This window comes from Eutrigla gurnardus (assembly GCF_963514095.1).
Source record: "Eutrigla gurnardus genome assembly, contig: SCAFFOLD_141, whole genome shotgun sequence".
Classification (NCBI taxonomy): Eukaryota; Metazoa; Chordata; class Actinopteri; order Perciformes; family Triglidae; genus Eutrigla; species Eutrigla gurnardus.
In genome coordinates, this window is record NW_028155446.1 from 1,677 (window position 1) to 15,357 (window position 13,681).

General features: G+C 41.9%; 1 long non-coding RNA gene across 1 annotated transcript; it reads left to right on the top strand.

The window, feature by feature from the left end:
* Positions 1-10,267: 10,267 nt before the first annotated feature.
* Positions 10,268-13,628, top strand: LOC311010280. The gene is made up of 4 exons (XR_014596758.1): positions 10,268-10,414; positions 12,045-12,791; positions 12,926-12,995; positions 13,088-13,628. It is a non-coding gene; the product is annotated as an uncharacterized lncRNA (long non-coding RNA).
* Positions 13,629-13,681: the final 53 nt, after the last annotated feature.

Below are 13,681 nucleotides of genomic sequence, written 5' to 3' on the forward strand. Positions count from 1 at the left end.
ATTAATAATTATTATACATATCAAAAACTGTCGAGCCAGGGGAAGAGAGAAAATAAATAAAGGTATAAATATACAAAGAGAGAGAAAGAGAAAAAACAAACATATTAATTAAATAAAAACGTATGCAAAATTGTTTTTAAAGCCTTTGGTAATTGAAGTGCATTGATGTCGGTGCTGTATTGATAAAGTTCCTGCAAAAAAAGTGTAAAATTTGGTTTGCTGTTAGTCCATGGGTGCAGTCGAACAGTCTTTTTTGCTTCGGAAGGTTCCTAACTGAAGAAGTGACTCGGAAGTAAACAAGTGGCCGCCATGATAATGCAAAGGAAAGGAGCTCCAATGCTTCCTTTCAGAGCTCCTTTAGCATAGGATGCAACAGACCTTCCTATACGAAAGGAAAGGAGATTACGCCGACCCACAATTCTTTGCGAGAGCAACATTTAAAGTGCTGCACACCTCTGCCGTTCATGAAAACAAACGATGTGTATTTGCATATGTAACATTAACTTTCATGCAGACATATAGTAATTGGAATTGTGTTGATAAATGTGTGTGGACAGTGATAATTTAATCATATTTTTATTTATTTCAATCATGTTACAAATGTTTGACAAAAACGAAACTAAAACCACAAATGAAATGTAAATACAGCAAACGGTCAAACAGGAAGGAGGAGCTGCTGGACCTGAAGCCGGTCAGTGAACCAGCTGTTTATAAAACCAACATGTGGAGAAGTGGACGATGCGCTTTTTGTAGTCCATTATTGTAGTTTCCGGCCGCGTTATAATGACATAGTTTATGCCTGCCACACACATAAAGATAATCGGGTTGATTTTGCCCCGATTTTCCCCCTTCCGACCACGGACAGACATCGCCCGATTATCTTAAGCTTTTAAGATTATTTTATAAGATTCTCTTGTAGTGTGTGGTGTGTTAAGAGTGAAATTCGGCCGACAATCGGCTCCGAAATCAGTCGGCGCCGATAATCGTAAATATTAAACATGTTCAATATTTACGATTGTCGGCGGAGAACGTTGTGGTGTCAAATCGTCTTGTGTGGGGGGGAAGCCGACAATCGGGAGTCCCCAACGTGACGTAATATTGAATTTAACCAATAAAGAGCGAGCTGACTGAACACGGAATTATAACGAGCTATCTCCATGGCTACGATATCCCTGGTTATCAGCAATATGGCGAAGACAGTTAAAGTTAGGTGGACCTCAGATATGGAGGATCAACTTGTCGAACATTGGCAAACACACGAGTGTTTGTACAATATTTAATTAATTAATTAATCCCAAAACCACCATCATGCAGTCGGTATCCAGCTGGTCCTCCATTAGTTTACACCGGTTTACACTCGCTCTTCTTCACTTCTTCTTGTAGTTAGTTCAATGACTATTTTTGGTGTGACTGCCCCCACAGGTCAGTCAGAGTACTACGTCAGATCACGTTTGATCACGTTTGTTCACGCGAGATTTCTTGCTTGAGGGACAAGATTCTAGTGCGTCAGAAGACAAATCTTTATGTGTGTGGTGTGCTGTGTTTGGAATATCGCAGGACACCACACACAATACGATCAAAACTGTTAAATCACAGATTTTTTATCTTCATGTGTGGGGTCTCTCACAGATAAAAAATCGGTTGAGATTTATAAAATCTTTATGTGTGTGGCAGGCATAAGTAAAAGTCCGGTCGGATTCTCTGAGCACCGCCGTCGACTTTTCCTAAGTCCTTTTGTGTTCTCCTATCGCCTTTCCTTAACCCCGTGACGTTTTCCCCAGAGGTCAAGGAATAGGAGTTAGGAATAGGAGTTAGGACCTTATTCTTTGACTATTCGACTGCACCCCATTTCTTTTTATGTATGGGAAATTTAGTTGTACAAAAAAAATAAAATCATTTTCCATTTTGTTATTTTCAAAGTAAAACAAAATGTCCTTTTCATGTAGTTCTAGTGAATGTCCAGTTTTGATTTCAATTAACTTTTGTACATTTAACCAAAACATTTGACAATATAAACAATGAAAAAATAAATGTTATAGATTCATCAAACAAACCACAGATAAGAGCCGCTTCTTGCAGCGCGGTCTACGGCGGCTGCAACCGGCTTGTCCACACCTCCACTACAGCGGAATGGTTCTCATTGGTTAAAAGTTCAATGACGTGTGTTCAGGTCCGCACTTGACGACCAAAATAAATTGGCGACCAAAATAAAAAGGCAAATCATTTCACCACGTGGTGAAATGATTTGCCTTTTTATTTTGGTCGCTTTGATGTCATAGCTTGATCTAAAGTTCTGTGCATTGTGCTGTAAGTAGGTCTATATCTGTGAGGTCTGGTTAATACAAACAGAATGATAATACAACTATACTGAAAAAAAGAATGCCTTCCACATTCCGCCTTACGTGTGTGTGTGCGCGTGTGTAGATATATAACATATCCTCTTTTGTTTGCTGCTGTGTTCTATTGCTTGAGCACAATAGTCACGTTGACTTTGTTGTCCGACTTGACGGCGTTTGGCTACGGTCTCTTTTAGAGCCCGCCCCTCAGACACCTGCAGCTCTCGTCGGCGTGATAAGTCAAGTCAAGCCAAGCCAAGACCATCCTGAACAAGCTTAATATGTGGAGAAGTGGACGACGTGTTTTTTGTAGTCCATTATTGTAGTTTCTCCTGCGCAGACGCACGTCAATCGCTGGTGCCGATCATCAGCTGTCAATCATCAGCGGCCGCGTTATGACGTTTATAAGATTCTCTTGTAGTGTGTGGTGTGTTAAGAGTGAAATTCGGCCGACAATCGGCTCCGAAATCAGTCGGCGCCGATAATCGTAAATATTAAACATGTTCAATATTTACGATTGTCGGCGGAGAACGTTGTGGTGTCAAATCGTCTTGTGTGGGGGGGAAGCCGACAATCGGGAGTCCCCAACGTGACGTAATATTGAATTTAACCAATAAAGAGCGAGCTGACTGAACACGGAATTATAACGAGCTATCTCCATGGCTACGATATCCCTGGTTATCAGCAATATGGCGAAGACAGTTAAAGTTAGGTGGACCTCAGATATGGAGGATCAACTTGTCGAACATTGGCAAACACACGAGTGTTTGTACAATATTTAATTAATTAATTAATCCCAAAACCACCATCATGCAGTCGGTATCCAGCTGGTCCTCCATTAGTTTACACCGGTTTACACTCGCTCTTCTTCACTTCTTCTTGTAGTTAGTTCAATGACTATTTTTGGTGTGACTGCCCCCACAGGTCAGTCAGAGTACTACGTCAGATCACGTTTGATCACGTTTGTTCACGCGAGATTTCTTGCTTGAGGGACAAGATTCTAGTGCGTCAGAAGACAAATCTTTATGTGTGTGGTGTGCTGTGTTTGGAATATCGCAGGACACCACACACAATACGATCAAAACTGTTAAATCACAGATTTTTTATCTTCATGTGTGGGGTCTCTCACAGATAAAAAATCGGTTGAGATTTATAAAATCTTTATGTGTGTGGCAGGCATAAGTAAAAGTCCGGTCGGATTCTCTGAGCACCGCCGTCGACTTTTCCTAAGTCCTTTTGTGTTCTCCTATCGCCTTTCCTTAACCCCGTGACGTTTTCCCCAGAGGTCAAGGAATAGGAGTTAGGAATAGGAGTTAGGACCTTATTCTTTGACTATTCGACTGCACCCCATTTCTTTTTATGTATGGGAAATTTAGTTGTACAAAAAAAATAAAATCATTTTCCATTTTGTTATTTTCAAAGTAAAACAAAATGTCCTTTTCATGTAGTTCTAGTGAATGTCCAGTTTTGATTTCAATTAACTTTTGTACATTTAACCAAAACATTTGACAATATAAACAATGAAAAAATAAATGTTATAGATTCATCAAACAAACCACAGATAAGAGCCGCTTCTTGCAGCGCGGTCTACGGCGGCTGCAACCGGCTTGTCCACACCTCCACTACAGCGGAATGGTTCTCATTGGTTAAAAGTTCAATGACGTGTGTTCAGGTCCGCACTTGACGACCAAAATAAATTGGCGACCAAAATAAAAAGGCAAATCATTTCACCACGTGGTGAAATGATTTGCCTTTTTATTTTGGTCGCTTTGATGTCATAGCTTGATCTAAAGTTCTGTGCATTGTGCTGTAAGTAGGTCTATATCTGTGAGGTCTGGTTAATACAAACAGAATGATAATACAACTATACTGAAAAAAAGAATGCCTTCCACATTCCGCCTTACGTGTGTGTGTGCGCGTGTGTAGATATATAACATATCCTCTTTTGTTTGCTGCTGTGTTCTATTGCTTGAGCACAATAGTCACGTTGACTTTGTTGTCCGACTTGACGGCGTTTGGCTACGGTCTCTTTTAGAGCCCGCCCCTCAGACACCTGCAGCTCTCGTCGGCGTGATAAGTCAAGTCAAGCCAAGCCAAGACCATCCTGAACAAGCTTAATATGTGGAGAAGTGGACGACGTGTTTTTTGTAGTCCATTATTGTAGTTTCTCCTGCGCAGACGCACGTCAATCGCTGGTGCCGATCATCAGCTGTCAATCATCAGCGGCCGCGTTATGACGTAGCTTAGTGAAAGTCCGGTCGGATTCTCTGAGCACCGCGGTCGACTTTTCCTAAATCCTTTTGAGTTCTCCTATCGCCTTTCCTTAACCCCGTGACGTTTTCCCCAGAGGTCAAGGAATAGGAGTTAGGACCTTATTTTTTGACTATTCGACTGCACCCTAGGCTTGTTCAGGATGGTCTTGGCTTGACTTATCACGCCCGACGAGAGCTGCAGGTGTCTGAGGGGTGGACTCTAAAAGAGACCGTAGCCAAACGCCACGTGGAAGGCACTTTTTTTTCCCCCAGTATATTTGTATTATCATTCCATGTTTGTATTAACCAGACCTCACATCATATAAATAGGCCTACTCACAGCACAATGCACAGAACTTTAGATCAAGCCATGAGATCAAAGTGACCAAAATAAAAAGGCAAATCATTTCACCACAAGGTGGCCGTCGAGTGCGGAACTGAACACACGTCATTGAACTATTAACCAATGAGAACCATTCCGCTGTAGCGGAGGTGTGGGCAAGCCGGTTGCAGCCACCGTAGACCGCGCTGCCAAGCGCTGCAAGAAGCGGCTCTTAAAAACTTGTTCCCGCGATGTTTTGGGTCACGTGATATGGTCGTGTTACCCCTTTTCCACCAACGCGAACCTAGTTCAAGAACCGGGCCGGTGCCCGTGCTGGTTCGCAGTTGGTTCAACTTGCAAACCTTCTGAAGGTGCGTGTCCACAGGCAGCGGTGCTTCCCCGCGTCCCATTCATTGTCTATGTGAAAAGCCGTGCAATGCATTCTGGTAGCGTCGCGGCGAATGTCGAGAGACGGCGCGCGAGTTGGCCGCTCCTCATTTGCATAAAGTTCCAAGCCAAGCCAAAATGTTGGTATCGTGACAACACTAGTCCTTGCTATCCTCAATGCTTAAAGCAGAGTAAGCTTCCTGTGCTCTCCCCACCAAAACACTTTGCAAAAGCAATGTCCAGGCATGTGTTGGCCACTTTGAAACGATAGCCACACGTTCAAAGTGAGGAAAATACTTTTCAACATTTTTCTCAGCAAATGGAGGTACTCATCTAATGTTTCTCACTACATCAAACTGAGAAGACGCAGCACTAGATGAGCTCAGAGCAGCATGTTTAAGTTCAAGTTCTTTAAGGAAATGCTCGTGCTCTAAATACATTTGCTTTTCTTTAAGGAGACGCTCTTTTTGGTTATCCTCTAGTTGCAATTCTTGAAAAGCCAACTCTTTTAACCGCAACTCAATTTCAGCCTCTGATATTTGAGGAGGTACAGATTTTTGATATGCTGGTGAAGACGATGGCTTAAGGACTTTTTTCTGCCAGAATAGTCTTAAGTGCATCTCTTATACTATCTTTAAGGCGTTTATCAATACTAGTAGCCTAATCTCAATGTCATAATAACTAGCAAGACTAAGGAGCTGTTCTTTAGTGAGTTGACAAAGCAACTCCTCCGATGGTGCACTAATAAAGTCATCGAGTGCCGCCATACTAGATAACTTTCCTAAATCATTAGAGAGAAGGAAAAAAAACAAACAAGCCAAAACAATCAAAACTATAAACCAATTGCTTTACACAAGGATTCAAATGAAACCAGTACGCACAGTGCACCCAACAGTGTACAATACCACAAGCAACTAGTCACAAATGGTCTCTACTTAAGGGCTCTAGAAACCATAATTACAAAAATAGGCCTAGAAACCCCCCATCAAGCTACAAAGGTAGCACACGATATTACCCATACAAAAACCATTACCAAAATGGAACCTGCCGGTAATCAAGAACTAAGGCACAACAAACTCAGGGAGAACTAGCCAATAAGGTCAATTTACACACCACCACTTGACAAATTCAAGAGCTGCGCCAAAATACAAAGTTAGGATCCTAGACACGTTACCACAATTGTCCCCCATAAAGCAATAACTACCTCACCTAATTTTACAAGTGAATCACTAGTGAGCAAATTGAGCAAACCTCCGAGTGCAAATGATCATCCAAGCAAGCCCATGGGTACCTGCCTAACTAAACCTAACTACTTTCTGAGACGTGCCAGGCTCGAGGCTTCTTTAAAGCAAAACCTCAGTAAACCTCAGCCATATGACCAAGGCCCTGAAATGCTCACCCACACCAGAGAAACATGCCTCCACCCAGGATTGCCTCGAAAAATAAAAAAGGCAAAATAACAAATAATATACCGATGGAAGGAGAGATTGCTCTGCCCAGCTGGCACATTCCCTAACTAACCAGGGAGATCACCCACAACTTTAAAATCAAAACACTCGGATATTATACTCGCTCGCCATGAGAAGAATACAGCTGCTCACAGCCACACTGCCCAACACCACCAAAACTAAAGAATTACACAGTCTAGGGGAGAAAGGAAAGAAAAAAAATGTTATTCTGGACGAGTCCCCAATATGTTATGACCCCGGCTCGAGGGAAGCAACATGTATTACTTAATGATGGGCAAATGATACCGAGGCTTTGGAGCTTGTGTCGCTCTTCCTGAAGCGGAGTGGTTCGAACCACTGTGTCGGAGCTTGTATCAAACACCGGCGTCTTCTTCTTCTTCTTCTTTTTGTTTATTGGCGGGTTGCAACCGTTTTCTTGGTACATACCGCCACCAACTGTATCGGAGTATGTAACATGACAGTATTCATGTCTTTCTATGGGCTTTTAAAAGGAAAAATAAATAAATAAATAAATAAATAAATAAACAGATAAATATATGAGTGGATGACTAAAGGGGGGGGGGGGGGTTAAGCTATATAAATACTAAATTATTTTAAATAATCCTGTCTTCTTTAAATATTCAATCACTGCCTTTTGTGCGAGAGGTACCCCCTCTCCTGCGGTTCCCAGTATGCCACCCAGACTCCACACTCTTCCTGCTCTCTGCAGTTGATCAGCCAACCTTGTTCTCTCCTCCGTGTATCTCTCACACTCCATCAATACATGTTCCACACTTTCTGTTTTTCCACATTCACACCCATCCGTTCCACTTTTCCCTATTAAAAATAAGGTTTTATTTAGTCCTGTATGTCCTATTCTCATTCTTGTAAGTACTGTTTCCTCCCTTCTGTTTTTTCTTTTAACACCATGCGCACTTACATTTTTTTGAATATTATAATAATTTCTTCCAGTGATTTCTCTGTCCCATCTATCTTGCCACTTTTTCATTACTTCTTTCTTTAATATTGCTTTAACTTCTGCTTTCCCAAAAGGTATATCTATTATATTATCCATTTTTGTTGCTATTTTGGCATTTTTGTCTGCTCCCTCGTTCCCTTTGATTCCTACATCGTCCTTAGAACCATCTGTGTATATATCTAAATAGCCATAGTGTTTATCTCTTATATAATTACTTGCCTTGTATGCTATCTCACCCTCTTCCCATTCTCTCCTCATCTCTATTAAATTAAAATCTACCTCTATTTCAGGATATAACCAGATTGGAATGTTACTTATGGGGTTAGAAATGACTGTTATATTACTGACCCTATACTCTTCTGCTTTAGCTTTTGCTATCCATCCAAATCCTCCACCCTGATAAGTTGCATATTCCCAACAGTCCTGGGTCACAGCTTGTCTGTTTGTCTGCTCCCCAGTCTTTCCCAGCTATTGCCCTCATTAGATTAATAACTTTCTTGCATTTGATTTCTACATTTTCCACCTGTGTTCTCCATGTGCCCTTTTGGTCTATCCAGATCCCAAGATATTTGAATTTTTCTACTTTTTCCATGCTTTCCCCATATAGTTGAATATTAGGTGCATCTCATTTTTTCTTATTAGTTAGTGTCATAAAACATGATTTACTTACAGAGAGTTTAAAGCCCCAGTTGTATGACCACTCTTCTACATTTCTAACTGCTTCCTTGATTATATTCGTCACTGTTTTAGTATCTCTTCCTCTTGCCCATATTGCAAACACCTGCGTCACCTGACCGAAGCACTAAAGTGCTTCATTGCTTCGAAATGTTTCGAAGCGTTTCATTGGCTCATAGTGTGCCAGGCTCACAGTGTGTGTCAGTGCGTTTCATTGGCTCGTAGCGTTCATGCGTCGTGAGCCAGAAGAGGAGCAGACTGAAGCCTGCCACAGTGGAAAAAATTCTGGCAAAAAAAATTATTTTGCCAAAAACCTGTCTGTTCTGTGCATAAACATTCCTCCTCGACCATACAACTTCTCCTATGACAAACTATTATCTGGACTCTGGTGTAAAACACTTAATACAAAAACGATCTTTCTGAGTTCACATACCATGATCAAATAAATAAACCCTTAACCAACATTTAACCCTTCATATCATTTAGATTTATCCGTTGGCTTAATCTGGGATGATTTAAAGTATGGGCGAGTATGAATGAACAAAACACGTAGGCCTAAATGACCACACAGTCTTTTCTAAACTTTTATTGCTGACATGGGATTGAAACGGTGTCAGAGCTTCAGTCGCGCTCTTGAGAGGTTGCTATGGCTTCAGTTGTCCACCAGATGTCACCATCACTGAAGCGTTGAAGCTTTGAATCTTTTTCAACACAATTGCTAGGAAAGCCTCAGTGCTTCATCAGGTTTCACTTGCCCACCACTAGTATTACTCAAACAAATGTGACCGGAAGATGTAGTGGCCCGCCATGCCTCTGTACGGCACTGCGACGGGGTCTCACTGTGCTGTTCGCTGGGCGGCACCATGCGCACCTATATAGGCAGGTGCCCGACCACACCTCTTCCTCTCTCTCTCTCTGTTGGATGATTCCGGTGGTGGTGGCTGCAGCCTGGCGTGGCGGAGCAGTCCGTGTGGCGTGATAGCGTGGCCGCCCACGTGCTTCACGGTTGTCTAGAGGTAATGCTAGTGGTGGGCAAGTGAAGCCTTATGAAGCACTGATGGTGCGTGTCCACAGGCAGCGGTGTTTCCCCGCGTCCCATTCATTGTCTATGTGAAAAGCTGTGCAATGCATTCTGGTAGCGTCGCGGCGAATGTCGAGAGACGGCGCGCGAGTTGGCCGCTCTTCATTTGCCTAAAGTTGAAGTCGAATCTACTTTATGCTGATCAGAGGCGCCGGGCTCGACTCGCCGCCTCGGGAACGCTCGCGAACGCTCGCAAAAATGTGTTGTTTAAAGGAGAGCGCCTGTCAATCATCCTCTTGTGGCAGCCCACCAAGCGTGCAATACTGGGAAGCGGCGCGTCTACACGCGTTTAAAATCGCCCCTGTGGACACGCACCTTGAGGCTTTCCTAGCAATTGTGTTGAAAAAGATTCAAAGCTTCAACGCTTCAGTGATGGTGACATCTGGTGGACAACTGAAGCCATAGCAACCTCTCAAGAGCGCGACTGAAGCTCTGACACCGTTTCAATCCCATGTCAGCAATAAAAGTTTAGGAAAGACTGTGTGGTCATTTACGTGTTTTGTTCATTCATACTCGCCCATAGGGGCCTACTTTAAATCATCCCAGATTAAGCCAACGGATAAATCTAAATGTTATGAAGGGTTAAATGTTGGTTAAGGGTTTATTTATTTGATCATGGTATGTGAACTCAGAAAGATCGTTTTTGTATTAAGTGTTTTACACCAGAGTCCAGATAATAGTTTGTCATAGGAGAAGTTGTATGGTCGAGGAGGAATGTTTATGCACAGAACAGACAGGTTTTTGGCAAAATAATTTTTTTGCCAGAATTTTTTCCACTGTGGCAGGCTTCAGTCTGCTCCTCTTCTGGCTCACGACGCATGAACGCTACGAGCCAATGAAACGCACTGACACACACTGTGAGCCAATGACACGCACTGGCACACTATGAGCCAATGAAACGCTTCGAAACATTTCGAAGCAATGAAGCACTTTAGTGCTTCGGTCAGGTGACGCCGGTGTTTGCAATATGGGCAAGAGGAAGAGATACTAAAACAGTGACGAATATAATCAAGGAAGCAGTTAGAAATGTAGAAGAGTGGTCATACAACTGGGGCTTTAAACTCTCTGTAAGTAAATCATGTTTTATGACACTAACTAATAAGAAAAAATGAGATGCACCTAATATTCAACTATATGGGGAAAGCATGGAAAAAGTAGAAAAATTCAAATATCTTGGGATCTGGATAGACCAAAAGGGCACATGGAGAACACAGGTGGAAAATGTAGAAATCAAATGCAAGAAAGTTATTATTCTAATGAGGGCAATAGCTGGGAAAGACTGGGGAGCAGACAAACAGTCATTAATATATATATATACAGGGCTTTAATGAGGTCAGCAATAGATTATGGATGTATGGTGTATGGAGCAGCAGCTAAAACATACCTCAATAAAATAGACAGAGCAATTAATAAAGCATTGAGGATTTGTGCAGGTGTAATGAGGTACAATACAATACATATAGAAATAGGAGAAGTATGCTAAGAAGAGACGGGATGTTGGTTCAATACTTGAGCCGACTACAGGGAGGTGGACATGAAAACCCTGCCAAAGCTGTGACCCAGGACTGTTGGGAATATGCAACTTATCAGGGTGGAGGATTTGGATGGATAGCAAAAGCTAAAGCAGAAGAGTATAGGGTCAGTAATATAACAGTCATTTCTAACCCCATAAGTAACATTCCAATCTGGTTATATCCTGAAATAGAGGTAGATTTTAATTTAATAGAGATGAGGAGAGAATGGGAAGAGGGTGAGATAGCATACAAGGCAAGTAATTATATAAGAGATAAACACTATGGCTATTTAGATATATACACAGATGGTTCTAAGGACGATGTAGGAATCAAAGGGAACGAGGGAGCAGACAAAAATGCCAAAATAGCAACAAAAATGGATAATATAATAGATATACCTTTTGGGAAAGCAGAAGTTAAAGCAATATTAAAGAAAGAAGTAATGAAAAAGTGGCAAGATAGATGGGACAGAGAAATCACTGGAAGAAATTATTATAATATTCAAAAAAATGTAAGTGTGCATGGTGTTAAAAGAAAAAACAGAAGGGAGGAAACAGTACTTACAAGAATGAGAATAGGACATACAGGACTAAATAAAACCTTATTTTTAATAGGGAAAAGTGGAACGGATGGGTGTGAATGTGGAAAAACAGAAAGTGTGGAACATGTATTGATGGAGTGTGAGAGATACACGGAGGAGAGAACGAGGTTGGCTGATCAACTGCAGAGAGCAGGAAGAGTGTGGAGTCTGGGTGGCATACTGGGAACCGCAGGAGAGGGGGTACCTCTCGCACAAAAGGCAGTGATTGAATATTTAAAGAAGACAGGATTATTTAAAATAATTTAGTATTTATATAGCTTAACCCCCCCCCCCCCCCCTTTAGTCATCCACTCATATATTTATCTGTTTATTTATTTATTTATTTTTCCTTTTAAAAGCCCATAGAAAGACATGAATACTGTCATGTTACATACTCCGATACAGTTGGTGGCGGTATGTACCAAGAAAACGGTTGCAACCCGCCAATAAACAAAAAGAAGAAGAAGAAGAAGACGCCGGTGTTTGATACAAGCTCCGACACAGTGGTTCGAACCACTCCGCTTCAGGAAGAGCGACACAAGCTCCAAAGCCTCGGTATCATTTGCCCATCACTAGGTAATGCACTCTGCCAGTATACTCTCTCCATTCCGGTGCGCAATTGGCGCCGTGTGCGCACTGGTGACACCGGTGTTTGTGTGTGTGCAGTTGGCTGTTGGTGCGGAGGGACGGATCGCCCCGCTTAGAGCCCGGGGTGGTTGGCGTCCGGTCCTCTTTGCGAGTCGGCGTTGTCTGCCCGGCTGCAACAGCTGGCACCCGACTCTCGGCTGACTGATGGCTTAAAGGAGACATATTATGCTCATTTCTGCTTGTTGACATGGGTCTTTTATGTCTAAATGGAATGATAGTAACATGCTTTGGTCGAAAAAACCCAAGGATTGAGTACAGCAGGGTTCTCAACATACCAGTTTCACAGCCCTGCTTTCAGCGGCCGGATTCAGTGACTTTCCCTTTAAATGCTAATGAGCTACTGCGTGCGCCGCCCAAACGGTCTTGGCACCGCCCACCTCTTCCTGCCGGGCGTAAGACGTGAGGACGCCATTTTGTAACCATAACAACGGTTGATTCGGGGGAGAAATGGCTGCCGGTCAACAAACTGCGGTGCAACCTTACCTGTTCGAGCCGGAGTCCGACCCAGAACAAGAAGAGGCTCCAGAAGAAAGTCAGCAGCCAAGATTGGACATGGATGTTTCTCAGTGGTTAGTAGTTAAGTTTGTTACCTCGAAATATACCGGTTTATAAACTTTAAATAAATATTACAAAAGAAACAACACGACGTGATTGCTTAGCTATCGTAGTTTCCAATCAATAATACAATTCTGCTAAAAAATAGGTGTTCCTGTGGCAATTGTGAACAAATGCCTACAGAACCTGAGAATATATGCTGTCTGGAAATATCACAAGTAAGTGTAAACACTGTGCAAACATGGTTGTAATTTTGCAGTCTCTCTTTTCTATCATCCATTGTCACTCACTTATCTTTCATAATTTATAGGTTACACGAAGACTACAGCAGCTTCCTGAGCCACCAACATACATGGTGGACCATCCTGGCCTCGAACCTGTCTGCCTGAATGTATTTTCACTGCAGAATGCACTAAACATTTATCGGGCAGACTATGGACCTTTACGTCTCAGGGGAATTGTGCAGTAAGCTTTCAGTCACATAAATACTATTAATTTATCGCAAAAATGTTATGCTCAAAAGTACGTAGGTGCTTCCTCTATCTTACATTGCTTATAGTTTATGGTTATAGTTTATCCTTATTATTTTTTACTGAGATCCCAGCTTGTGATCAACAAATGTATATCTAATTAGCTATCTATCTATCCATCTAGTTAACATGAAAATTACATATCAAACAATGAAAACACACAGAACAGTAAGTAAAGATTGTTTATTGTACATTTGTAAACATGTGTAGACATATGAAATAATAAAAACAATAGGAAGATAAATTACTGAAGTGGAACAGTTGAACTTTGTACTTCAATATCAATATAAAAATAATAACAATGAAAGTATCTTATTGCCATGGACGTGAACATTCAGTGCTGACTTTAAATTACATTGTGTCCAGCCAATATA